The sequence below is a fragment of the Coptis chinensis genome, chromosome 1 (genome assembly GCF_015680905.1).
Source record: "Coptis chinensis isolate HL-2020 chromosome 1, ASM1568090v1, whole genome shotgun sequence".
NCBI classification, from domain to species: domain Eukaryota; kingdom Viridiplantae; phylum Streptophyta; class Magnoliopsida; order Ranunculales; family Ranunculaceae; genus Coptis; species Coptis chinensis.
In genome coordinates, this window is record NC_141456.1 from 82,690,075 (window position 1) to 82,716,147 (window position 26,073).

Sequence of the window (26,073 nt, forward strand, 5' to 3'; positions counted from 1 at the left end):
TTGAAATTTTTATTTTTACTTCCTACGATAACTTAACATGCAAGACAAGGTAACAAAAACTAAACTTTAGTTGTTTAAGCAAGAAACTAGAGAGAGAGAAAGGTAGAAGTTTTATTCTACTCATGCAAAGTCTAGCTACATGTCTTTTAGAAACATTTCACTACAATCTCTAATCCGTTTTGGGTTCATAGGCAAACCCTAAAACGAATTTGAGGATCGATCCCTAGCAAGATGTACTCATCTCTGATTCGATCTTACTAGCATGAGGAGTTGAACTAATATTTCATCTTTGAACTATCATCTCAACTCCTGGATTCATTCTACTCCAGCCGGTCAACTTTAAGAGGATGAATTGACCAGCAGCTCGCGCACACGAGGCATCCCATCGTCACATGGGTAGCGCATGCGACCTGATCTAGAGCTCCAGGCGCCAAACTTGGTCGGTCTCTGTCATTTTTGTGACAAGTTGCAAAATGACTCCAAAGTACCTAATTAGTGATTTAGAATCTAAAAACGTAGCCTGATCCTCACATGAGCATCAATAACCCTCCACCGTAAAGGGTTTTAGCTCATGATCATGGGATTGAAATGATGTGTTAATATATGCTATGATAATTTAAGAATGGAAGAAGAAGAAGAATGGAAAGAGCTGATTTTACTTAAGAAAAAATGATTTTATTTCAAGAACACAAGTTTTTCCACCATTAACACTATTACAAGAACTTATCTAAAACTAGGAAATAAAAACATGCATGAATGGGAATGAATGGGAGTGGATTCTAAATCAGCCCATTTCAAGAGCCTTCTCTCATTCTCCCATGTGAAATCACCTCCCTCATTTACTCATATTTAATTCCATCTTATCTCCAAATCATACAAAGCCAAAATTAAATACTATTTAGCATACAAGTCAAAATAATGTATTTAATCACATGCAAGGTGTCAATTTTTGCCAATAATTTGGCACTTTTGTCTTGACTTGCTCCATGATTGATGACTCATCTCTTCTTGTGGGTCTGCAGAGTGGGTCCACGTGCTATGTCCATTGGTGGGTCCGCAAGTCAATTTCCGCAAAATCTGGCTTGAGGCAGAGCTTGTTGTATTGATTGTCAGGGCAGCTTACTTGTCGAAATCGGAGTCTAGGTTCAAGAGATATGAGCTTCAGAAGTTTGATGTTTTTCTGCACGTAATACCATTTTGACTTGATTCTATCCTGTTTGAGTCCTTGGGCTTTAGTTTGGCTTTGTTGAGCTTCACATGGTCTGATTAGAAAGACTTCAGCTATATACACTATTTTCGTGCTTTAATGTAGGTTTAACCATTATTTTCACATTAACTGCGAAAACCTACAAAAGTACAAAAATCTAATTATTTCATGCTTATTAAACACATAATTAACCAAAATGTTATGTCTCTATGGTGTTTTATATTATGTTTTTGGGTGCTTATCACACCACCCCCAAATAGCACTTTGTTTGTCCTCAAGCAAAGAAGAGATATTAAAACAGATAAGTAGCCAAAAATGTGGAATCCTAAACTAATTCTCGTTTTGTAGAGTGCGGTTGCATTGACCGTATGCAATAAGGCCTTAAACCATTAGAAATTTCCTAATGGACGAGTTATAGCCTCATGAGAGTTTTCCAGAGAATATACTCACAAACTTCATTTATACTACAATGACTCAGTAACAAAAACTTGTTTCCATATCTATACATCTCCCTAGCGGGGAACGAGGATTAATTCTTTTGAAACTCAAGTGAATATGCATACAATAATTAAAACATCTACATATGATCATGCATACAATGAACTTTACATTGAAATGTACAATCAGGGCCGTTTTTGGATTCTTTGGAGAGCGTCCCTAAATAGGTGCTCTGATAAAACGTAAAATGAATAGTCTACCTACGAAATGAACGATGAATTCACAACGTAAGTAAACTAAACTTTTCTCCCTTGTTGATTATTTATCAAAGTTTTCTTCTACTCTCAATCCTATGAGATAAAGTGGAGTAGGAAGTTCGTTCCACTCTTAGTCCTTCCGTATGCTTGTATTCTAGTCTCAATACTCTACTTAAAGTCAATGAGAGCTTTACGAAGGGGCAACTAAACTATGGTGCAACTACCCACAAGATGCAACTAGTCGATTATCAGACAACTATGGGAATGCTACGGTGATTCTATGATAAGGAGTTAGAGGGGGATTGATTCCACCTTAACTCAACTTAATCCACTAACGACGTAAGTCGTAATCAGAATCCGAATTGAATCGCTACGCTTTGAACAAAGCTGGTTCTTCCTAATCCCTAATTACACATGGCATTTCTACCAATTAATAACTAGCATGCGAACAATTAAACCCATTCTCATGGTGAACTAATTATTTCCGGCGTGGAATAGAAATTCTTACGACTCTACGATAAACGGAATCAAGCTTTCATCAAGGCTTCTCAACCCCTCTAATGGAGGTTTAGCTTTGAATCATTCCGCAAATCATTTCCATTTAAATTAAAACTACACATAATAATAAGCATTAAAATTTACTAATTTAAACAATAACGAAATCTAAATTAATGACTAAAATGAAATAAGAACAAGAATTGAAATTAGATCTAGAAATGGAAATGACAAAAATCGAAATTGATAAAAAATACTACTTTATTGATCTAATCAAATGAAGAACAAGATCCAAAGGTTTAATCTAATAAAGGATTTGAAACTAATTAAATAAAACAATTAAATCTAGATCTATAAGCTATTTTAATGGCTACTTTCTATTCTAAGTTATCTACCTAACCTAACTGCCATTGACTGCCATTAACACTGAGTCAAGCTTTTGTTTTTATACATCCAGATCCAAAAATCGTGCATGGGCTTGGAGCCATGTTTTGGGCAAGAGAATCAGGCCCAAAACCCAATTCTTTCATTCCAAAAAGGCCTCTTCAGCTGCAGTTGGCTTCCACAGACTTTTCGTCCACTTTTGCTCCTCCGATTGGGTCAAGGCTTAGACCATTGCAAAGCTCTTTCCGAGCCGGTCGTTTTGACATAAGGTATGCCTTAATCCGAGGTCTGAGTCCAAAGATATGGCATTTGAAGTTCTCATTTTGCTCCTTTATCTCGCTAAAAGTGGCACATTTACGCATAATGGACTTTGAAGCCCTAAATGCATAAAAACACGTAATTAGTATTAACTCTTACTTATTATTCACATAATTGGTCTAACACTATGATTATTAAGGGGTTAAAACTACAGTTTTGGGCTCTTATCAAACCACCCCCCTAAACAAAGATTTTGCTTGTCCCTCAGCAAAGATGAGAAATTAGAATAAGTGACCAAAAATGAGTTCTACCTAATCTCGCTTTCAAGTCGCGATTGCATTGAACCATATGCAACAAGGCCTTAAACCACTAGGAATTCCCTAGTGGACGAAGTTATAGCCTCTAGAGTTTTCCAGTGAAGGTACTCACAAACTTCATCTATACTACAACGACTAAGAAAATAAAACTATTGTTTCCTTATTCATGCTCCAAATTATCTATCGCGTCTCACTAGCTATGAACAAGAATAACCAAGTCAAAACCTAAGCTAATATATGCATAATAATCTATCATCTACAATAAACATATACACAATGAGTAGTACTATAAAATGTTTAGCGGTTTTGTTTCTCGAGAACTTCGAATAAGCGCCCCTAAGTAGGTTCTCACAATAATAGTCCGAAAACAACACTGATTTTCCCACTCAAGTTTCATTACTCCAAAGGTGCGATGGGCACACTTTACCTTACAATCTCAATGACACACGTGAAGCCGGAGTCGATCAAACACATCCGCCACTTACTATCACACTAACCTATTCCTAATTGAGCTAGAGGTCTTTATTAGGTGTTACGGGATTAGGAGATGGTTTAAGAAGGAAGGAAATGGATATTCTAAAGGACAAGTCCGAGATAATAGAGTCTTCATATTATGTAACTAGAGAAAACCTTGTTATTTACTTTTTGCTTCTACACTTTGTTTCCATCCTTAGCCATATTTTTTTTTTTTTTTTGGCTTTTGGCTCCTTTTATTCTATTTTTGGAGTTTTTATTTTATTTCTATTTTTTTTTTTTTTTCCTTGGATGGAAACTTCTTTTCTTTTTTCCTCAAGCAACTAACTAATTTTTTGTTTTGCACAGGTTTTCTCTTCTTATTTCTTCACTCATTCTATTTTCTAGACTTATCTTAATTGGGTAGGTTGATTTATTATATATATATATATATATATATATATATATATATATATATATATATATATATATATATATATATATATTTTTTTTTTTTTTTTATTTTGTTTTTGTTTTGTAACGAGGGTAAAAGGAATTATGGTTTATGGAAGGGCTAATGAAAGGCTCAAAGGGGCTTACTTCAGCGGAAAATAATTCATAGGTTTGAATTTCTGGCTATATCGATCCAAAGAGGGCCTAAATTCTCACTAGGATATGGTTTAGTGATCAAGCAAGTGGACGTGTGATTTCTCTATCCGGATTTTACTTCTCCCTTGTGTCATTTCTCAATTGTTTCACTCATATAAGGCTTTAGGCTATATTCTCATATTTGTAGAATAAGTACTCTAGCCTAGATTTTAAAACTTATTGCCAAACAATCATAGATACTCATGTAATATATTTATAGATAGATGCAAAGATTATTACCTACATATTAACCTAAGTTTCTAACAATTATTCCTGATGCAAAAGCTATGTGAGACTTCTAGATTGTTAAGAGCATAGAAAAGAAACAATACCAATATTCCTAAGTGTATAGCATAACTTATTTATTTATATTTATAAATTTTTGAAATTTTTACTAGAAAACAAATGCATATTATACATATTTATATCTAGTAGGATGTCTTAATTACACGTGTTTCTATGCCCCCAAACAAAAAGAATGCTTTGTCCTCAAAGCATTTAAATAAAGAGGGTAGTAAAAAATACCATTGAACCATGAAATTTGGAACATCTCAAAAAGAAAGGTTAGAACGCATATAATATAGGAAATAAAACTGACTCAACTCTATACTGAGTTCTACCCATTATGGGGTTAAAAGAATGAAATTGCTTGGGACATAAGGACACTAACGAAACTAAAACTTAACTCCACTCCATTGTTGTTATTCGTCATCTTCGGTCATCCTCCACTTCTATAAAGAAGTGAGGTTCCTTCAATCTGCCATGCTATGATAATTTGCCAACTCTTCACGCCATTTATCATCTATGGTTGCTAACCTATTAAGTGCCACTTGGTCCGATGGGGGTAGGGTGCAACACTATCTCATGGTTGTATCCACCCTTTGCCAAGTCATTGCGACGGAAAGATCGAATAATACTATTGGTGGGGTCGCAGCGTGTCTACCCTAATCCAATCCGTGAAACATGTACAAAAAAAGAGGAAAGAAACATAGCATAATACGTGAAACTAGAACAGGCATAAGAAGGTACTTATGCCTCATGGTATGGGCTCGTGCTAAACTAGACATCAAAGTTTCAGGAATTTTTCATAGAACCGGGGCCCATTGGCTAAAAAGCAAGGAAAAACTAAGCGCAAGTGGCGCCATTCATCAAGAAAAACGCCATTCCCTAAAATGTTTAGCATAATCCAAAACATAATGTTCCTATGTTCATGGACGAGGCTACCAAGGGGCAACGTTATAGTCCCCCTTGGTCCTCAATACTGGAAAAATGCCCGCCCCATAAGCCTTGTGCAAAGACTCATAAGTGTAGACATGCATATTATCGAATCTAATAGCACCATGGGTCTTGTATCTCAGCCGGCATAGCAAGTCCAAGAACAAATGTTAGCAAGAACACGGTAATTTCCATTGGTTCATCGTCAATGTTGATGGAGAACACTTGTTCTCCATCCGGCTCTCAAAGAAAATGCAGTTATTATAAAAATAAGATGCAAGTCTTTGGAGAATAAAGTTCACCCGGTCTTACCATAAGAGGTTCCCAAATAGAACCCTGATCACCTTTAAAAACCAAGCACCGTAGTAGTAGTGCTTTGGAACAAATCTTCAAAAGACTGTTCCGTATCAATGTTGGAGATGTCATCTCAAAATTACTTCTTTGGAATAGCTGCGAAGATCCGGATACTAACATCTAACTGGAAAATTTCTGGTCCACGAAAGTAGTTATGCGTTACTCCTATTCCTAGTTCGATCCTCTTTGTAATTTGGAATTCGGTAAGTAGTCGTGGTCGCCCACTTGACTTGAAGTGTTTGCGTCTTTAAATATTTTTGATTCCAGTTTTTTTAAGGAAGTTTCTATATTGGCCAAGAGGTATGGAAATTTTGAATCATTCTTGTGTAGGGTATCAAGTGTATGGCATATTCGAGGCCGAATCATACTACTATCTTAGTGAATTTGCAAAATGAAGTCTTTTTACTAAATCGCGGGTGTGAAGGGTGAGTGATGGAGTTTAGGTGTAGTGTGAGTTGTGAGAATAGTTTGTATCAAGTTTATATAGGTTTAAAGTTGCTAAAAAGGATCGGAAAGTTGCCAAAAACTAATTCCTTGGGTTTTTCACCTAAAATTTCCAAACTTCAAAAACGGAAACAACTCATAACCTTTGATTCTAATTCAAACCCAGATGTATCTTTTTCCTCCAAGGTTGATTTTATGATAGAATGTACCTATTTAATCTAGATTTCATCCTACAATGATACTTGATCATATTTGAAAGCCTAAAAACAACCATATTTTCACCTTGACCCAAATTAATTCTAATATGCTTCAAGTTATACAAAAATCATGCTTGAATTGATAAAACCACCCCAAACAAGTTGGGAAGGTTCTTGAATGTCAATATGAAACAACCATGCATAATGAAAATAGGCCCTTATATTAAAATTTCATTCGAGTACCACTACAAAATTCAAATTAGAAATAAAAGTTACATTACAATAAAACAACAAAAATAAATAAAACAACAACCACTATCAATCCTGTCTTCTCTAAACAAAAAGAAGGTTTCCTAACCTCGGTGGCGGAGGGTGTCTTTTTTTTCTAGTGGTGGCTCATGAAAAGCTTGCGAGCTTTGGCCTTCAAACTTTCAACCCGATGCTTGATATTTCTAAAGAGTCCTTCATGCCGACGAAATTAAGTTTGAGGAGGTCCTCGAAGGCAGATATGTTTCTCAAGAATTGATGAGGGTTTGGAGCGTGACCAACCCTTTCATCTTGTTTCTTGAAAGCATATCCACTATAAACCGGCAATCTAGGATGAACTTCCATCTCATCCCTCCCATCCCATCTCATCCTCTCGTGGGTGCGGATCTCGGTGTTGTGATGAATAGTCACGCAAATCCAACCAGGAGGTCTTGATATTTCTAAAGAGTCCTTCAAACAGATAGTGTTTAGTGAACGCGATGCCCCTATGAAGCATAGCCATGGTGAACTCGTTTCGTCCCATTCAACACCTCTTTCAGTTGCATCCTTCATAAATAATTATTTTTAAAACAATTATTTTACGATCAAAGCACGTCAAAGTTTGATCCCCTCCTCACATAAATCCCTCGAGGCATCCTCATCCTCCCTTCTTCATTCTCATACTCCTTACATCCTCTCTTCTAGTTTATGTATATATTTAAAGCATTTTATGTTATATGACATGTACTACTATCCTCTACCCTCCTCCCCAAAGTTCATTTGGAACAACAATAGGTGACCATAGCGCTGTTATTAAAATGAGGCATAACCGAGAATCGATCGGGGATATCATGGAAGCCATTCAAGTTAACTGTAAGATTAAATTTGATGGCAATGTGGAGAACTTTATTGGTGACTTGGAGAGGAGTGAACAATGCATAAAGAATCATAGAATAACAATTTATTGATAGTATTTGCGAATGTGCTGTGTGTTCCATGGTTTGACAAGAATGTCCCCTTCAACAATGCGTGTAGGTAGTAAAAACTAGTTTAACCAACCTTGTCGATGATGTATGGTCCTTCCCAGTTAGGCCTAACCTTGCCGTTGGGCTTTGGGATCTTGCGCAGAACCAGATCTCCAAATTTGAAAGATCGAATCCAGACTCTCTTGTCGTATGATCTCTTCAGAATCTGCTGGTTAGCGGCTAAGCGAAGTGTTGTACCTTCTTGCTTTTCATCTAGGAGATCCATTTCTCTACATAACAACTCCTTGTTGTCTAGAGTGTGCACAAAGTCTGACTTTTGAGTGGGAGCTACCAGTTCAGGAAGTATGACAGCCTCAGTTCCATATGTCAGTGAGAATGGGGACTCACCAGTTGATCGTCTGGGTGTAGTTCGATATGCCCATGGGGCCTTAGGTAGTTCCTCGACCTATAATCCTTTTGCGTCATCAAATTTATGCTTCATGTTATCCAAAATGACCATATTAGAGGCTTTAGCCTGGCCATTGCCTTGTGGATACCTTGGAGTTGAGAACATATGGGTAATGTGAAACTCCTTATAGAGTTCAGTGACCATTCCTCCCGCGAACTGTTGCCCATTATCTGAGATGATAACCTTGGGTATGCCAAACTTGTAGACAATGTTGTTCCAAATGAACTTTCTGACGTCCTATTCTCGAATGAAGACAAGTTGAACTGCTTCTATCCACTTGGTGAAGTAATCCGTTGTGACTAGTAAGAATCTAACATTGCCGGGAATGGGTGGTAGAGGTCCTACAATGTCAGTTCCCCACTGTGCAAATGTCCATGGGCTGGCCAATGGATGCAGCTCTGTTACTGGAGCATGGATAAGCGGCGTATATCTTTGACACTTTTCACATTTGCGGGCAAAAACTTGTGCATCCTTTTGCATGTAAGGCCAAAAGTATCCTTGCCTCAGGATCTTGAGAGCTAGTGTTCTGCCCCCAGAGCGGTTGCCACAAATTCCTTCATGAACCTCTCGCATAACTTGTTCAGCGAGGTCTGGGGAGAGACATCTAAGATGATGTCCCAAAAAGGACTTCTTGTACAGATCATCTTCAAGGAGGGTGAATCTGTGTATCTTTGCAAGTAGACGCCTGGCTATATTCTTATCCTCAGGGAGTGTCCCGTCTTTGAGGTAAGACTTGTATGGATCCATCCAGTTTGGAGTGGTGGCTGGAATAACATAAACTATTATAACTATAAGTGCTTGGATGCTGAATTTCTCTTGGAACTCTATAAGGATAAAGCGAGACTTCCTGTTGCGTAACATCGAGGCAACATACGCCAAAGCATCTGCGTGCTGATTTTCGGATTGAGGCAGCTGATAAAACTGAATGTTTTTAAACTTGCCCTAAATACCCCTCACTAGTTCTAGATATTTGGTCATTCGTTCATCCCTGCCCTCATATCCTCCATCAACTTGGAACACAACCAGCTGTGAGTCACTAAAAACTATGAGGTGTGTTAGGCTTAAGTCGAGAGCCATTATGAGGCCAGCAAGTGTCGCCTTATATTCTACCTCATTGTTAGAGGTGTTCCAACCTAATCGGATGGACTTATCCAGTCGCATGTTGTCAGGAGTAACTAACACAACTCCCACTCCGGCGCCTTTGTCATTTGAAGATCCATCCATAAATAGTCGCCACCCGGAGCTCGACTCCCATGGGTCTGGACAGGTATTTGGAGATTCAGTCAGGATGCCATCATCTGAACTGGGGGTGGTTGAGTCGTACGTCATTGGGAAATCTCCTAAGAATTCTGCTAGTACCTGACCCTTCTCTGAGATTCGAGGGAAGTAGGTAATGTCATATTCTGACAGTTGCACAGACCATTTAGCTAACCTCCCTGACCTATTCAGCCTTTCCAGAACTGATCATAACAGGTATTCCATAATATCCTAAATAATGTGGGATTGGAAGTATGGTCGTAACATCTTTCTGTAAAAACTAGAGCTAAAGCGACGCTTTCGAGTTTAGGATATCTTGTTTCCACAGGGAGGAACGTTCGGCCCAAGAAATAGACAGGTTTTTCAACCTTCTTTTTATCCACACGTATCAATACATAACTGATACCATAGTCAGATGAACAAAGATAAAGACCCAAAACTTCTTCCTCAAACAGTTTGGAAAGGATTGGTGGTGCCCCCAGGTACGTTTTGAGCTAATCAAATGCTTTTTGGCTTTCTTTTGTCCATAAAAATGAGGTATTCTTTCGCAGTAACTTAAACAAAGGTTTGCACTTATCTGAACTCATAGAGATGAACCTATTCAGGGTTGCTAGCATGCCTGTGACTTTTTGAACCTCTTTCATTTTTTTTAGGTGAAGACATCTCTATGAGCGCCCGGATATGGTATGGGTTTTCCTCGATTCTTTGCTTAGTAACTAGATACCCTAAAAACTTCCCTGATGAGATAGCGAAAGCATATTTTGTAGGGTTGAGTTTCATACGATACCTTCGGAGAACGTCAAATGCACGTTTCAAGTGTGAGAGATGATCTCCCCGTTTTAGGCCCTTGATCAAGAGATCGTCTACATACACCTCCACAATGTCACCTATCAATCTTTCAAACATTTTGTTCACCAAACGCTGGTACGTGGCCTTTGCATTTTTTAGTCCAAATGGCATGACCTGATAACAGTACATGCCATCCTTGGTTGTGAAACTTGCATGCTTGTGGTCTTCCTCATGCAATGGGGTCTGGTTGTAGCCAGATGATCCATCTATGAAAGATAACAGTTCATGTCCAACCATCGCATCTACCAATTTGTCAATCCGCGGTAGAGGGTAACTGTCTTTTGGACATGCGCAGTTTAGATCCGTGAAGTCATTATATATTCTCCATGACCCATTCTTCTTACGTACTGGGACAATATTAGAAATTCAGGTGGGGAAATTGATCTCCCTGACAAAGTTAGCTGCCTTTAGTTTTTCAACTTTGGCTTTTACTGCTTTGGATTTATCAGCACTTATCCTTCTGGGTTTATGCTTGACCACTACTACATCACCGCGGATATTGAGCTAGTGGCATGCCACATGGGGGTCAATCCCTAGCATTTCTTTGAATGACCAAGCAAACAAGTCTTTGTGTTCTCGAAGAAAGTGTATTAGAGCCTGACAATCTTCAAAACTCAACAAGGTGCCGATGAAAGTGGTTTTTGACGAGCTGCCTCCCATAATTTCCACTTCCTCTAATGGCTCTAGTGAGGGGGGACCCTCCCTCTCTCTTGGGACCAAGTCCAGGAGAGGGGGATCCAACTATAATTGTTATTTGGCGGGTTGCCCCACCTCCATTGGTTCAAAAGAGAGTGGGGACTGCTTCGTTGCCAGTGCGTAGCATGCTTTGGCAGTCACTTGATCCCCTCTGATTCTCTCAATTATCTCGTTATATGGGAACTTCAGACATTGGTGATAGATGCTGGGAACATCTCGGAGTTTGTGTAGCTAGGTCATGCCCAAGATCATGTGATAAGGTGTGTTAGCTTTTACATTAACAAATTTTTTTATGAGAGTTACTGGACCAGTAGCAACGAGTAGTTGGATCTCCCCAACTTTTAGAGCTTTGTCCACGCTGAATCCATATAGGTTGGAGTTGGTGGCAGTCATCTCAGAATTAGGAATCTGTAGCTTTTTGAATGCGTCGTAGTATAACACATCTGCTGAGTTGCCTGGATCAACCAATATGCAATGCAAATCATAACCTCCAAAAGGATGTGTTAGAACAAGTGCATCCTCATATGGGCTATGGATGCTACGACAGTTAGCCTCAGTGAAGAAGATAAGTAGATATTTGTGGGGTACCGCGTTAACCTGTGCGCATGTAGTTAGTTCGCTATTTATGATCCTCATTTGCTTGGCGATGCGCATCTAATATTGTGCACCATTTTCAATGATCTACCTACTTTGTTTGGTTGCCTTCCTAGAAATTATATTTATCTCGAGGTGGCCATTGAGCGGTCCAGTTCCTAGGGGATCCTGAACTGACGTGCTGATCTCCTCAGGCTGTACTACATTTGCTTGTTCGTGTCCTACAAATTGCTTCAAATACCCCCTTTCAATCAGATCCTGTAGTTCATTTTTCAGAGTTCTGCAGGCTCTGGTGTTGTGACCCTTACTCTTATGGAACTTGCAGTAGGTCCTTTGGTCTCTGGTACCCAGGGAGCCTGGCTTAAGTAGAGCTGGCCATTTGAGGTAACTCTAATTCTTGATCGAGTCCAGAACCTCATCTGCCATTTTGTTCAAAGGGACGAAGTTTCTGTCCATCGAGGAAGAGCTTCTTTAGCTCCTTCCACACGTGACTTCTTCTGTGGTTTTCCATCTGCACTACTGGTTACATTCTGGTACTGTCCTCTGGGCATTTGTCCCTTTGATAGGGATTCAGCCCTTTGGCAGCCACGATGACGGTCTCTTTTCGATTTTTTAGGGGAAGAGTTCCTTTCTCGAGGGGCCACAAGAGCTGTCTGACTAGCCTTTTTTGCTTCCTGACGTCTGTTCAGGACATCCTCCTCCCACCCCACATGAGTTTCAACCCTGTCAAGGAGTTCCTCGAAATCACGGGGTGGTTTCCTGGAGAGAGATCCGAATAAGGCATTGTTTTCATCCAACCCTTGTTTGAAAGCTATTATGGCAGTCTATTCATCGCAAGACTTTATCTAGATTGAAATTTCCATGAATTGTTGCATGTAGGACCTTAATGCTTCTCCGTCCATTTTTTTTATGTTGAACAATGCGTCGATCTGCTTTGGTTGGTGCTTGTTGTATGAGTACCTGTTTATGAAGGTCCTAAACATTTCTTCTGAGGACCTGATCTGCCGCTCAGGTAACCTGTGGTACCACTGGAGCATAGATCCAGACAGGGAAGCTTTGAACTCTTGACACATGACCATGCCTTTCATATTGTCCCATGGTTGCTCGATATTGGAACATGTGATCCACCAGATCTGACTTGCCATTGAAAACACTAAACTTTGGTTGCCGGTAAGCGTGGGGGTAAGGCTTTCTCATTATTCGAGATGCAAAAGGAGATCTGCCTACCCCTATTATGGTGGATTGAACAAGGGAGTCTTGCATTTTTCTCCCCTTGCCTGTCATCCAATACATCTGACGGATCAGGTCATTCTTCTCAGTTTCTCATGCAGTTTCTTTGGTAGAATGCTTCTTGGTCTGAGCTCTTTTCTTATATCGAGGGTCAACGTCACGATCCTGGTCAGTTGACTCTAGTTCGGATACGGTATCCGAGTCCTCATTTAAGTTGCTGTATTCTGACTCAAATGTCTCACGTCGAGCTAGACCCCCACGCCTTAGGTTCCTTGCATGACCACCTTCTGGAAGGTTGTCATCATCAAGATCGATGAGTGGCTCCTTCCCTATGTCAGATTGATACAAATGCCTCAGCAGCTGTACTTTTCGTTCAAGATTGCTTCTTTGTTGTTCTAGAGCCTGTACTGCCTGGCTTGCCTGAACAGACTCTAGGTTGGTGAGGACAACATTCTCACCATCTTGATGCTCCTTTTGAGTGTTATTCCTGGGGCCTGCACTGGGAGCTGCTGGTCCATCGGTGCTAGTCATAGGTCTTTGGAGGGGATTACTCGCATCGTGGGGATCAACATTCTCCCCCCCCCCCTTCAGGTATCTCGTGCTCTTCTTCTCTCATAGCGATGCTGCGCGTGGTTGCGCCACCCTTTGTTTTCGTTGCTCCTGCCATCACAATGGTAAGAGTTTTTAAACTAAATCAGTCATGTGGAACGAATGTTTACCTGCTTTCATCCCCACAGACGGTGCCAAAAGATGTAGAGAAGTTTTCAAGTATCCCTTGATCTTCCTCTATGCCCTGTGATCTTGAAGCTTTTTCTGAGTAGAGAAGAGATGAGATGATTGTAAGTTCAGAGTTGAACCGCCTGGCAGCTGCTTATGTATCTCCTTGTTTATTTAGAAGAATCAAACCCTATTTTGTGTAGTTCCTTAGAGAGAATCCCTCTGGTTTATATAGGAAGAGCTACGAGAGCCCTAGGATTGTCCTCACCGCTTGTGAGTTCCCTTCCATCTTTAGACTCTGCCTTCCTATTAGGATTCCTCTCCTTATGGAAGTCTGAATCTAGACCATATCTTATGAGAGGTAAGTTTCCTTGTTGATCATAATGTCCCATCATGTATGTGAAAATTATATCTAAAAGGTAACTCCTAAGATATGTCATCACAATTCCTTATCATCAAAGATCGTTATCTTCAGTTTTCTTCTGTTTAGGAACTGTCTATGTCATTTCCTAACGACTTGGAGAGCTATCATACCTAGAGGCGGTCAGCCACATGCCTAGCACATGTCCACTAAACACTCGTGTTAAGCACGAGATCACTTCTTCACAGAACTGATCCGATGGTCCTCATCTCATTCTGGACATCTATAGTCTTAGGTTATTTCCCATACACGTGTCATCTGTTCAATGATGGGAAATCCCCCTTACAGAATGTATGACCCTGAGTAAGCGCATTGAATACTACACAGGCAGCATCATTGGTAGTAGAAAAATGTCAATCTCCCATGATGTTTAGAAGGATATACAATATCGCATTCCCCACATTCATGGTCATGCTTGCTAAGGGAATGGTGGTGTCTGGCCATCTGCCAGGTGCAACACCTTCTTCTTAAATTGTAAGACCATCACCATATGTTCCATGAAAAGTAGGCCATGAAAAGGAATGTGATGAGTTCTGGCTGATGTATGGCCATGTTGTCGCCGACTCGTGATAGGGAAGATCCAAAGTTACGACAAACGTTGGCTTAGAAAAGATATGTTGTGTGCCACCAACTTGAATTGTGAACCTGTCTAAGAAGAAGCCTTGGGCATGATTAAATGCTTGTGTTTCTCCCATATTGGCATAAAAGTATGTAGCCAAACTTGGAGAATAAGTTTGGTCAAGTTGAAGAACTAGGGAAGACCACCCGATGTTGGTGATGTATTCACGGAAATGAAGGCCATAAGCATGCGAATCCATCATAGCCTGAAAGGATTGCTCAGGAATGATTTTTGGTGAAGCCATGCTTGATAAAGATAGGTCAGTTGGAGCAGATAGAGGGGTAAGGCAGGGAGTCCGGACAGACTATCAATTAGTGTGAGGAAACGTTCAAAATGAAATAGTCACATTGCGTGAGGCAATGGGAAGGTCCCATTGTAAGGGAATCAAGTATGTCCGCCACGCTTGATGGATAAAGTGATACAAAGAGAAGTATCCAATAAAGTCTGTCAGGGATGGATGAAAGAGTATGGAAGAAGATAGGCCCTTCCTGCGTTCAAATTTAAAACAATAGTTAAAAATTTGATTGAAATGATTGTTTATTACTAACAACTAGAATTATTACAACCTAGTAGGCATACTCCTTAAACATTTCTTACCAAAAGAAGACACAAAAAACAAAAGATTTAGATTATTAGAGAACACGACTTAAGAAATAACGAAAAACTTATTATTTTTTTGTTTTTTTGTTTAATATTTTAATTTTTTAATTTTTTTGTTTTTAAATTTTTTTTTTGTTTTATTATGGACCAGGATGAAGATGATGATGGTTATGTGGACGCAGATCGTGCACACAACTATTTAGTTGATAAATTTATTAGCTGAGCTGTAGCTAAATGTCCCCCTGGTTGGCAAAGAGCATGGTTTGGTTCTCCATTAGAAGAGCGTGATTTTCCAAGATTTCCTCCTGTTCGTTGTCGTGCATTGCCTGACGTTCTTGGAATTCCAGAAGACTTGTGATGATGATTTCCTGGTGTGTGTGTAGTTCCTGCGTGCCCTGGTAAAGAAATCGAAGTCCTACCATTTGATTAAAAATGTTGTGCAGAGCATCTTCATCAACGAAGTTGTCGAGGAGGATATGTGTTCTTCGGTGTCTTCAGCATCCGCCAGGTTTAGGTGAGCCTTTGGAGTCTAACAACCTTGGACACAATCGTGGTTGAGTGTAATTAGGCCCTCTATTTTGAGGGGAATGGTTGGGTATATAGATTGGAACTCACAACACAACATGGTTTGAGTCACTATGGTGGGCAAAGGGGATAACATTTTATTTCCTGGTCTTACAATCGAGTTCCAGAGAAATAGGAAGATGCAAAAATCTTCCATTTTAGTTTGTAGTACCCAAAGTAGATGGAGAAGGGGTTTAGAGATTTCAGATGTTTTTGAAGTTCCAACCACATTGTGGGCTAACCAATGGGGTACAACTCGTTGATTTTGCTGCAATGATCGCTGGAGACCAATATGGTTTTGGGGGCTAAGTTCGCCATAAGAGACAGTGGCAAACATTAACTGCTTAACGGTGTCGAATATCGGTATTTGAAGATGCAGCTCAGGGTACGTCATTGGTATTTGAAGGATCTTTGAGATAATTTCCAGAGTCAATTCAAAGTGTCGTCCATTGGCTCGAAAGAAGAATTTACCGTTTTTGAAATTGCTATGTCTATAGAACTTCAGAACCAAATCTCTGGAATAAAAAGCTTTCGAATGATGTGTAAGAGGCATCCATCCTCTTCGTAAAATTTCAGTGTCAAAGTATGGATGAAACATGCCTTCATGAAAAAAGTTTAAAGTTTTTTGCTCAGCCACTATACCTTTGTGTGGATTCATTGTAATTTGAATTTAGGGAAGAATGGAGAAGTTTGAGTGAAATGTATATGGTGAAAGAATTCAATCTTATAATAATTCACGAATTAGGATATAATGAATGGTTAGATCCGGAATTAATGTGCGGACAAGACACAAGTGAAACATGTGTTGTTGTCACACATAATTATGTAACAATACGTAGCAAGTATGGGTATCCACAGTAGGTCTTTCAATGTCAGATTCCCAAGACAATTAATGAGGTGTTCACAATATTAGAAAATACGGAGGAAGGTTTCACATGGTAGTTAGACCTACACGTATTTTCTATCTTGAGTTGTCAAATAGGGCATTTAAAGTCACGTCCTTAAGACTATTATTAAGGCATGCAAAGAGATAGAACGTACGAAGGAAGGCGCCATAGTATAGTTAGACCTACACGTAAATTCTGAATTGATGTAGCAAACCTCAATAATGGAAGATGGTTAGATTTGATAGAGTTGCATGCGCGACATTTGTTAGGCGTACCTAAGTAGCGTGCGCGACTTGCTTTGAACACAATGAGTCGAGATAGATTTATTTTTGGGAGTGATTGATTTTTTCTATTTTTTATGGTTTTATGATTTTTTATGTTTATGATAAGGTAAAAATATAATTAATACACACAAATATTAAATAGGGAACTTCTCCATTTAATACGTAAACCGTACAAATTTTTTAAAATTATATAACACACCACACTAATATACAAAACAACAAAGGAAAGGAGAGATGTACGTTACATAGATCTAAATATTTTTGGAGAATTAGATGCATACCCAACACTATGACAACGATAAATACTGTTAGCAAGAAGACCTTGAATGCATCATCACGTTGCTACTTTTCAAATTTTTTGATTGGATCCATTATGTTGAAGAAGATGAGAGTTGGTGAAGATTAATTTGTGGAGAGTGAGAGAATGGGATGAGTGAAGTATGGTGAGGAGGGTCGAATTTTATAACAAAAAACATGACCGTTTGTGGATAAGTGTGCAGAATAAAACCGTTGGGCCTAGTGGCGGATCAGACCGTTGAGCATACTTTTGAATCAATCCGTTGGACTTACTTGTGGGTCAATCCGTTGGACTTACTTTTTAGGCCCAATGCATAATGCAACAGATTAATCTATATTAATATATAAAGAAGACAATAATCTTATATGTAGATAATTTCTCATTTAATTCATCTCAAGATACAAAAGTTTGAGAAATTAATCAACACACAGTTTTACAATAATAGAAAATAAAATTCAATATGTAAAGGAAACAAATGACAGAAGTCACTATTAAACTAGAAGAAGTAAAGCTGATACTGTGAATCTTCAGGGTCAGCTGAAGATGAACTAGGATTACGATGACGACATTGTCGACAAGCTCCCAAGGTGGCTAGCTAATCCTGAATATCCTCTAGATACTGCAACACCTGACCCTGAAACTGGTGTTGGTTTGCCATGATCATGCGCTGAAACTTATTCTGACGAGTACGCTTGTTCAGCTAGAATTCACCCATGGAAGTTTCAATATTCACTTGGCACGTGAACATGTTATGCATGCCAGTGTTGATCGAGCGTAATGCTTCCATGGGGTTACTCATTGCTTGCATGTCAGCCTCTTTAAAAAAATTTGGGGGAGATGCAAGAGGAACATGCACGTGATCGTGCTCTGCCGCTACTTTCAATTCGCTCTAAGGTCCCAGTGAACCATGACACATGTCTCGAAAATCCCAAATTTTTCAAAGGGCCTCGTGGGAATTAACAGAGTAGCAGACTGGAACCTTAATTGAATCATAATCTATGTAACAAGAATAGCAAGAGGGGCTGACCTGTTAGTGGCATGAGTAATGATATCGTCGAGGAAATGCACCATGCAGAAATTTTCCTTCCTCTCCTGTAGGATCCACAACAGGTGAAGGAACGTCTTGTGAAAGTCCGATGTCTTTAAGGTGCCAATCACATTGTAGGCCACCCATTAAGTAACTGCCAGTTTGTTCCGTCACACTGAGTGTTGGTACGTACATCTCGAGCTATCATTGTATTCTCCCTCGATTAACGTGTTGAGTTCAAAGTGGTTGGGTACTCCGATATATGCAGTGTCAGAGTATAATCATTGATTGGAATACTAGTGATATCGAACATCAATTCTAACATGAGTTCAAGACAAGTTGAGAAAGTGGGGTAAGGGTTTGTTGTTCATCTTAAACTCTTATGGTTAGAGGAATGGTTGGATGGATAGAAAAAACTCTCTCTAAACTCTTTTCTCCTTTCTAATGGTGGAAAACACTAGCTAAATGGATGGGGTTTAAAACATGAAAATGAAAACAAGGATTAAAACATGGAATACTTTGTAGAGAATGAAAACTTGATTAAAACTTTGATTAAAGAACTTCAAATCAAACTTAAAATGAAGAACTTGAAGAACAATAATGGAAAATGCAAATAAAGAAAATAAAATAAAAATAAAAAGACTTTAATAAAATGATTTAAATGTAAATTTAGGTTACACTACTCCTAACAAACCAAATGGTTTAAACCCTAAAATATTGGATAACTAATTCTCTACGACATCTCTTGGGTCTATATAGGACACCAATTACATTTTACCTTTCCTTTTAGAAACAACTTTTTGGGCTTTTGACCTAAGCCCATACAATAGAAGTCTTGATTTTGGCTTTAGGTCCCTGAGTCCTAGCTTTCAGCATTGAGTCGTCCTTCAGTCTTTGACTTTGACAGTTGACTTGACTTTTAACTTTGACTTTCTGACACTTTTGCTCCTAAGCTGAAATCTTCCAAAGCAGTGTAAATAGCCATCATTTCTGTGCTAAAATGCACATATTAGGAATATGCATCCTAAATGGCCTGTATCCTGCAAACGGTAGCAAAATCTATAAGTTGTTTGTTCATTAAGCATAAGAAGGGCATAGTTGAAGCATTGTAAAGGTAATAAAACGCACATTTGGGGACTGATCAACTACCCCCAAACAACATTTTGCTTGTCTTCAAGCAAAAGATGAGAGAGAAAAAACTAAGATCACAAATGTGTGATTTATTATACTAGTCTCGTTTCGCGGAGTGTGATTGCATTGACCATATACAAGAAGGCCTTAAACCGCTAGGGCCTTCCCTAGTGGACGAGCTTAAGCCTAGTGAGAGTTTTCTAGAGATGGTAATCCGAACTTTTTCTATCTAGTACAAAGGGTCTCGTTTCCTTATTTATTCTCAAAGGTTTATACATCTCATTAGCGGGGGAATAAAGAAAAGCTCCTTAGAACTGAAAATAATATATATAAAGTAGTTTAATCATCTAAAGATAAACATGCAAAACATGAAAGGTTCAATGCAAAAGCAGAGTCGTTTTAAAAACTTTTGGAAAGTGTCCTTAAGTACAGGGGTGTGTTGTAATCACAACTCTCTGATAGATTTACTCAAGTTTCATTTTCTCAAGTGCAGAGGGCACTTATATTCCTCACATACTCGAATGGCATCCAAGGAAACCGGGGTCAATTGGTCATAATATCCCCTTACTATCACACCATTATATTCCTAGTCGAGTTACAGGTCTTTTATTAGGAATTACGAGGCTAAGGTAGTGGAAATAAAGGAAAGGGGAAACAAACTCTGATAAGTAGAGAAATTAGGTCTTCAGGATATTTGTAACTATAGAAGAACCTCGTTTAGTTCTTTTCTTCCGAATTTGTGATTCATTATTTAGCCCTTTGGCTTTGTGACTCCATAGGATTTTGAATTTTGGGAGGTCTACTTTGCTTTTGTTTCTTTTGAAATCAACTCCTTTTGATTTTGAACTTTTGGGAGATTTCGATCTTTAAATCTTTTCTTTCTTTTCCTTTTTCTTTTGAAACTTCTAACTATTCTATTTTTATACAAGGCATTCTCTTCTCTTTTTACATTTCATCCAATTCTCAACTCGTCAGCTGGGTTAGCTTTTTATTATGTGTGCAGTAATGGTTCATGGATTGATGGCAAAGAAATAAAAAGGCTTTTAGAATTTAGTGAAGGCTCAAGGGGGTTAATTCCAGGAAAAATTATCTTTTTGGGGTTTTAACGTTTATTTGGCTATATCAATCCAAAAAGGGCCTAAATTCCCTCCTAGGATATGGCGTGGTGATCATGCAAGTGGACGTGTTATCTTTCTATCCAGACATCCTTGTGTCATCACTCAATAATCATTCAGATGAGGCATTTGGCTAGATTCCCACAGGATATAGAACTTAATTGTTCTAACCTTGGTCTTTGAAACTCACTGCTATATACAATCAAATGTTGATGTATGCTATTTATGAAAAGGTGTAGAAACTATTGTATGTATATTAGTCTGAGTTCGAAGAACGAATCTTTACTCTATTGCTATAATGAAACTTCTAAACCATTTATTCATCATAGAAAAAGGAAAACAAGACTTTTGGTACTAAACAGAAAAACATTTTTGGTCTTTTTGAAATATTTTAAGAAAGAAAGAAATATAGAAAATCTATCTAATATAAGAAATGCTATATAATAAATGCCTAGTTTTTGCAGAATGTTACTATACCACCCCCAAACAAAAATATGTTTTGCCCTCAAAGTATGAAGAAAAGGGAAGAGATTACCATAGGAACATGAGCAAAACGGCAACAATCTGCAAACATAAGAGCCCAAAACTGTAGTTTTAACCCCTTAATAATCATCTTGTTAGACCAATTATGTGAATAATAAGTAAGAGTTAACACTGATTACGCGTTTTTATGCATTTCTAGGGCTTCAAAGTCCATTATGTGCAGAATGTACCACTTTAGCGAGATACAGAGAAAAGTCAAGAGAACTTCCGAAAGCCAGATCTTTGGACTCAGACCTTCGAATTGGGCATACCTTATGTCAAAACGACCGCCTCGGAAGAGCTTTGTAATGGTCCAAGCCTTGACCCAATCAGAGGAGTAGAAGTGGACGAAAAGTCTGTGGAAGTCAACTGCAGCTGAAGAGGCCTTTTGGTCGAAAGAATTGGGTTTTGGGCCCGATTCTCGCCCAAACCCCGGCTCCAAGCCCATGCACGAATTTTGGATCTGAATGTATAAGAACAAAAGCTTAAGTCTTTGTTAATGGTAGATTAATTAGTAGAGAATTAGGGTTCATAGCTTAGAATAGAAAGTAGCCATTAAAATAGCTTCTAGATCTAGATTTAATTGTTTTCTTTAATTAGTTTCAAATCCCTTTATTAGATTAAACCTTTGAATCTTGTTCTTCATTTTGATTAGATCAATAAAGTAGTATTCTTTATCCATTTTGATTTTTGTCAATTCCAATTCTAGATCTAATTTCAATTCATGTCCTTAGTTCAATTTAGTCATTAAATTAGATTTCATTATTGTTTAATTAAATAAATTTCAATGCTTTATATTATGTTTAGTTTTAATATAAATGGAAATGATTATGAATGATTCAAGGCTAAACCTCCATTAGAGGGGGTTGTGAAGCCTTGATGAAAGCTTGAGTCCCATTATCGTGAGAGTCGTCGTATTTTTCTATTCCACTCTAGAAATGATTAGTTCACCATGAGAATGGGTTTAATTGTTCACATGCTAGTTATAATTGGTAGAAATTCCATGTATAATTAGGGATTAGGAATAACCAATTGTTCTCGCTGGCGATTCAATTCGGATTACGACGATTAAATTATTAGTGGATTAAGTTGAGTTAAGGTGGAATCAATCCCCTCTAACTCCTTATCATAGAATCAACGTAGCATTCCCTTAGTTGATGATAACCGACTAGTTGCATCTTGTGGGTAGTTGCATCGTAGTATAATTCCCTTCAGAAACTCTCATAGACTTAAAAACGACTAGTTAGATTAGAAAACATCCATGCTAGAGCACTAGGAGGGAACGAACTCTATCTACTCCCCTATATCTCAATTGGTTGAGAGTAGAATAAATCTTTGATAAACAAGATAGCATCGAATAAGTTTAGTTTACTTACGCTTTGAATTCATCGCTCATTTTAGGTGGGGTAGACTATCCATTTTACGTTTATCAAATGGCGCCGCCGCCATCTTAGTTGCACTTTATCATTGTTTTCATAATAGAATTAGTAATTTTAAGTCCCATTTCACCCACCCACCCTTGTTTGATTCATACCGTGGTTGCCGTTTCAGTTTTGGAAAAATTCCGGTGAGAAAAACGACTGAAGCCAGAAGCTTCAAAGAGAGCGACCAGCTATCTTCTTGGACTTCGTTTATACACTCGAAGGCCAGCTTCAAAGAGAGCGCGACCAGCGCTATCTTCGGAGCTCGACTTTGCCTTGAAATAGAGCCACAAAAGATAGAGCGGCCGCTTCTTCTCAAATTCCGGGATTTCCACGGTTTGATTTGAACTTCGAAGTTGTCAAGTTTTTCAGTGTTCTATTCTCTTATATACACTGAACACGCGTAAAACAAGACGCTATTCATAAGCGAAGCAAGGACGCCTGTCGGGTATTCCTTTCTTCCACACCTCGTGATCTCCCCGTTAGAGGTTTATACTAGTATATCGTATTGTTTGGAGTGTTGCATGTGTAGTTAAGCTCGACTTAGTCTTGCATGAGATTAAGGTCCTTGTATAAAAACACCGAGCGTAAATACACAACAACATCAACAATCAAGTCTATCTAGTATACCACACACTACACCTCTAGCTACTATTCCACACACACCACCTGATATAATGGGGAAGAAAGAGACTCCTCTCTCGGACTTCTACAAAGCCTTGAGCGATAGCCCCAAATCTTGCATCGTTCTAGCAAACCCGGAGGGGATTTTAAATCCCTCCAAATATTTTTAATTTGTTACCCGCTTTTCATGGTTTAGACCATGAAAAACCTTACCAAATATCGTAGGGATTGAACAAGTCCTAACAACATTCCACCATCCTACGGTTGGTTCGAACAAATTAAATTAAGGGTATTCCCTTTCACCTTAGCCCGATAAATAAAGCGGCGTCTTGGTTAATCGCCCAAATAATTCGTGGACTCGTGGGCTAAACTTGTTCAGCTGTTTATGGAACATTTTTACCCACCCCTAAAGACGGATAAGATGCTTTCTAAGATTCATTTCTTTCGACAAAATCCTCATGAAACATTTTCAGAGGCTTGGAATCGTTTCACCGATCTGCTTATAGAGTGTCCACATCATAACTTAGCGAAAGACACGTTAGTTCGTGCCCTTTTCAAAGGACTTCAACATCACCATAAAGAAGTCCTTGACATAATGAACGGGGGTAGTTTCTTAAACAAAGGAGCCTCGGGAGGCTTATAAATTTTTAGAGGACCAAACTAAAGCGTAATAATAATTGGGGGTAGTGACGATTACTCCGCTCCGCTAGTTCTTCTTCCACGCTTTAAGGCTACCAAGATGTTTGAGGTTAAATCAGATCCCGAGCTTAAAACTCTAATTGAATCCCTCACAAAAAGGTAGATGCCATTTCTCACAACAAAAGCCAATCCCCGTTATGAATGTAAATTCAAATCCATGTAGTTTCGCTGAGTCCCCGAGCATCCCTAATCCCATCGTCCTATAGCCTATGAACAGGCTTGTTCCATTAATAGTGAACCTAACGCCCCTTGAGACAAAATCCCAACTTCGGTTGGAGAAATAACCAAAAACGCCACACCTCAAGGGTACAATCATCAATATAAAGGCCAACGCAGAGCTTTAACCAAGCTCCACTACGACAAGGATGGTCGGGGTAATTTTAATAATTATAACAACCAAGTGCAACCTCGACAAGGTCAAGCACAAGGTCAAGGTAATTATAATAATTATAATGCTAATAGAGGTATCGTTCGGTAAATAATAACTATCAAAATCCACCAATAAATAATTCACGGGAAATAGTTCCGGAACACCACCCGTGACCACTACACCCACACAGGGATCGTCTTGACACCTTTATACAAGTGAGCCAAAACTTTTCCAAACCATGGCTCAATCCAACCAATGACAATCCAGAACTAATTTAACCCAACAAATTGGCTCAAGATAAAGCCCAAACCAAAGGTGTGTTTCCAGTAACGCAATACCTAATCCTAAAACAACAAACACAACCTTTGAGGTAACGGATAATACTAGTAATGAATATGAAAATGTAGGTGAGATAAATGCAATCACCACTCTCCGTCGGGCAGAGTGGTTGATAACAAGGTAACTATGCCTATAGTTACCCCACCAAGAGTCCCCTACACCCTGCTATATTACTAGATAATGAAATAGAAACCAAAGAGCCTACCATCGTAGGCATACCGTTTAACACAACCAAAGAAACAGAAAAGCTACGTTATAACATCCGGAGATACCATTGCTAAATATAGACGTAAAACCACCGCTTCCACAAATATTAGCCATGTTAACTAAGGATACAAATTATGAGGAGATTAGGGATGTTTTTAAGAATCTAACTATAAACCTTCCCTTCCTCGAAGCTATTAAAAAGTTACCACATCATGCTAAGTTTCTTAAGGAATTGTGTACTACTAGGCTTATACCAAAAGACGCTTTTAACGTAACAATTCCCAACCTTATCCGAACATAATGGAATTGTTAAGTACAAGGACCCCCGGTCGCCCTATCAGAAATGCACCTTAGGAGATTCCTATCTGACGACCGTTATTAGACACGGGGCTAGTGTTAACTTACTCCCATTTTATTTGTATAGACAAATAGGTCTAGACAAGATGCAACCCACTAAAATGACGCTGCAATTAGCCGATCGGTCTATTAAGTATCCTAAGGGTGTAGTCGAAAATGTGTTGGTAAAAGTTCGGATTTCTACTATCCGGGCTGATTTTGTAGTCCTCGATACGTAAATTAAGCTAACGACTCTGTCCGATCAATTTTAGGGCGCCCTTCTTGGCAACCGCCAATGCGCCATTAATTGCCGTGATGGTTCAATGTCCATGTCTTTTGGCCATCTTGTCTTGTTGAAGTCAATGTTTTAAAACAAGGACGCAGCCACCCGATTCGTCTATGGATGGAGAGGTTAGCATGATCGAGAGCTTTGCTCGAGATTATTTCAACAACACGTTCCCTGATAGTCATATGCCCAAAATTCTTTCCTTTGGAAAGTCAGACTCCAACATTTTCATTCCTACACTAGTCGATACACATGTTATTGATGAGGACGGGATAGATGACTTTCTCAAAGATGTAGAGGACTACCATAGTAATGTGGATATGACCAATCTAGATGAGGAATTTGATGAGTTTCTTCGAGTAGGTGACAATTCACCCTATCAAGAACTAACTAGCACAACATCCACCTCGATTCCCCTCCTTCCACCCTTTCAAAGGAACCCCGAGTTTGCACTCGATCCTGTTGTTTCTTCCAGGCTCTATAATTTTTAAATCCTCCTAGCAAAATGAGATACTTTAAGGACAAACTTTGTGACACCTTCATTTTCAGAATTGAGACAGTTCCACACACACAAATGAATGAGTTCGGTGCTAAAACCAAATCCTCATTTATTAGGTAAAATGCCTTTCTAGA

At 38.8% G+C, this 26,073-nt stretch overlaps 1 non-coding gene across 1 annotated transcript; it reads right to left on the reverse strand.

The window, feature by feature from the left end:
• Nucleotides 1-23,621: 23,621 nt before the first annotated feature.
• LOC147525479 (small nucleolar RNA R71) lies at nt 23,622-23,728 on the reverse strand. Its single transcript, XR_015206149.1, has one exon. It is a non-coding gene; the product is annotated as a small nucleolar RNA R71 (small nucleolar RNA).
• Between the last annotated feature and the right edge of the window lie 2,345 nt (nt 23,729-26,073).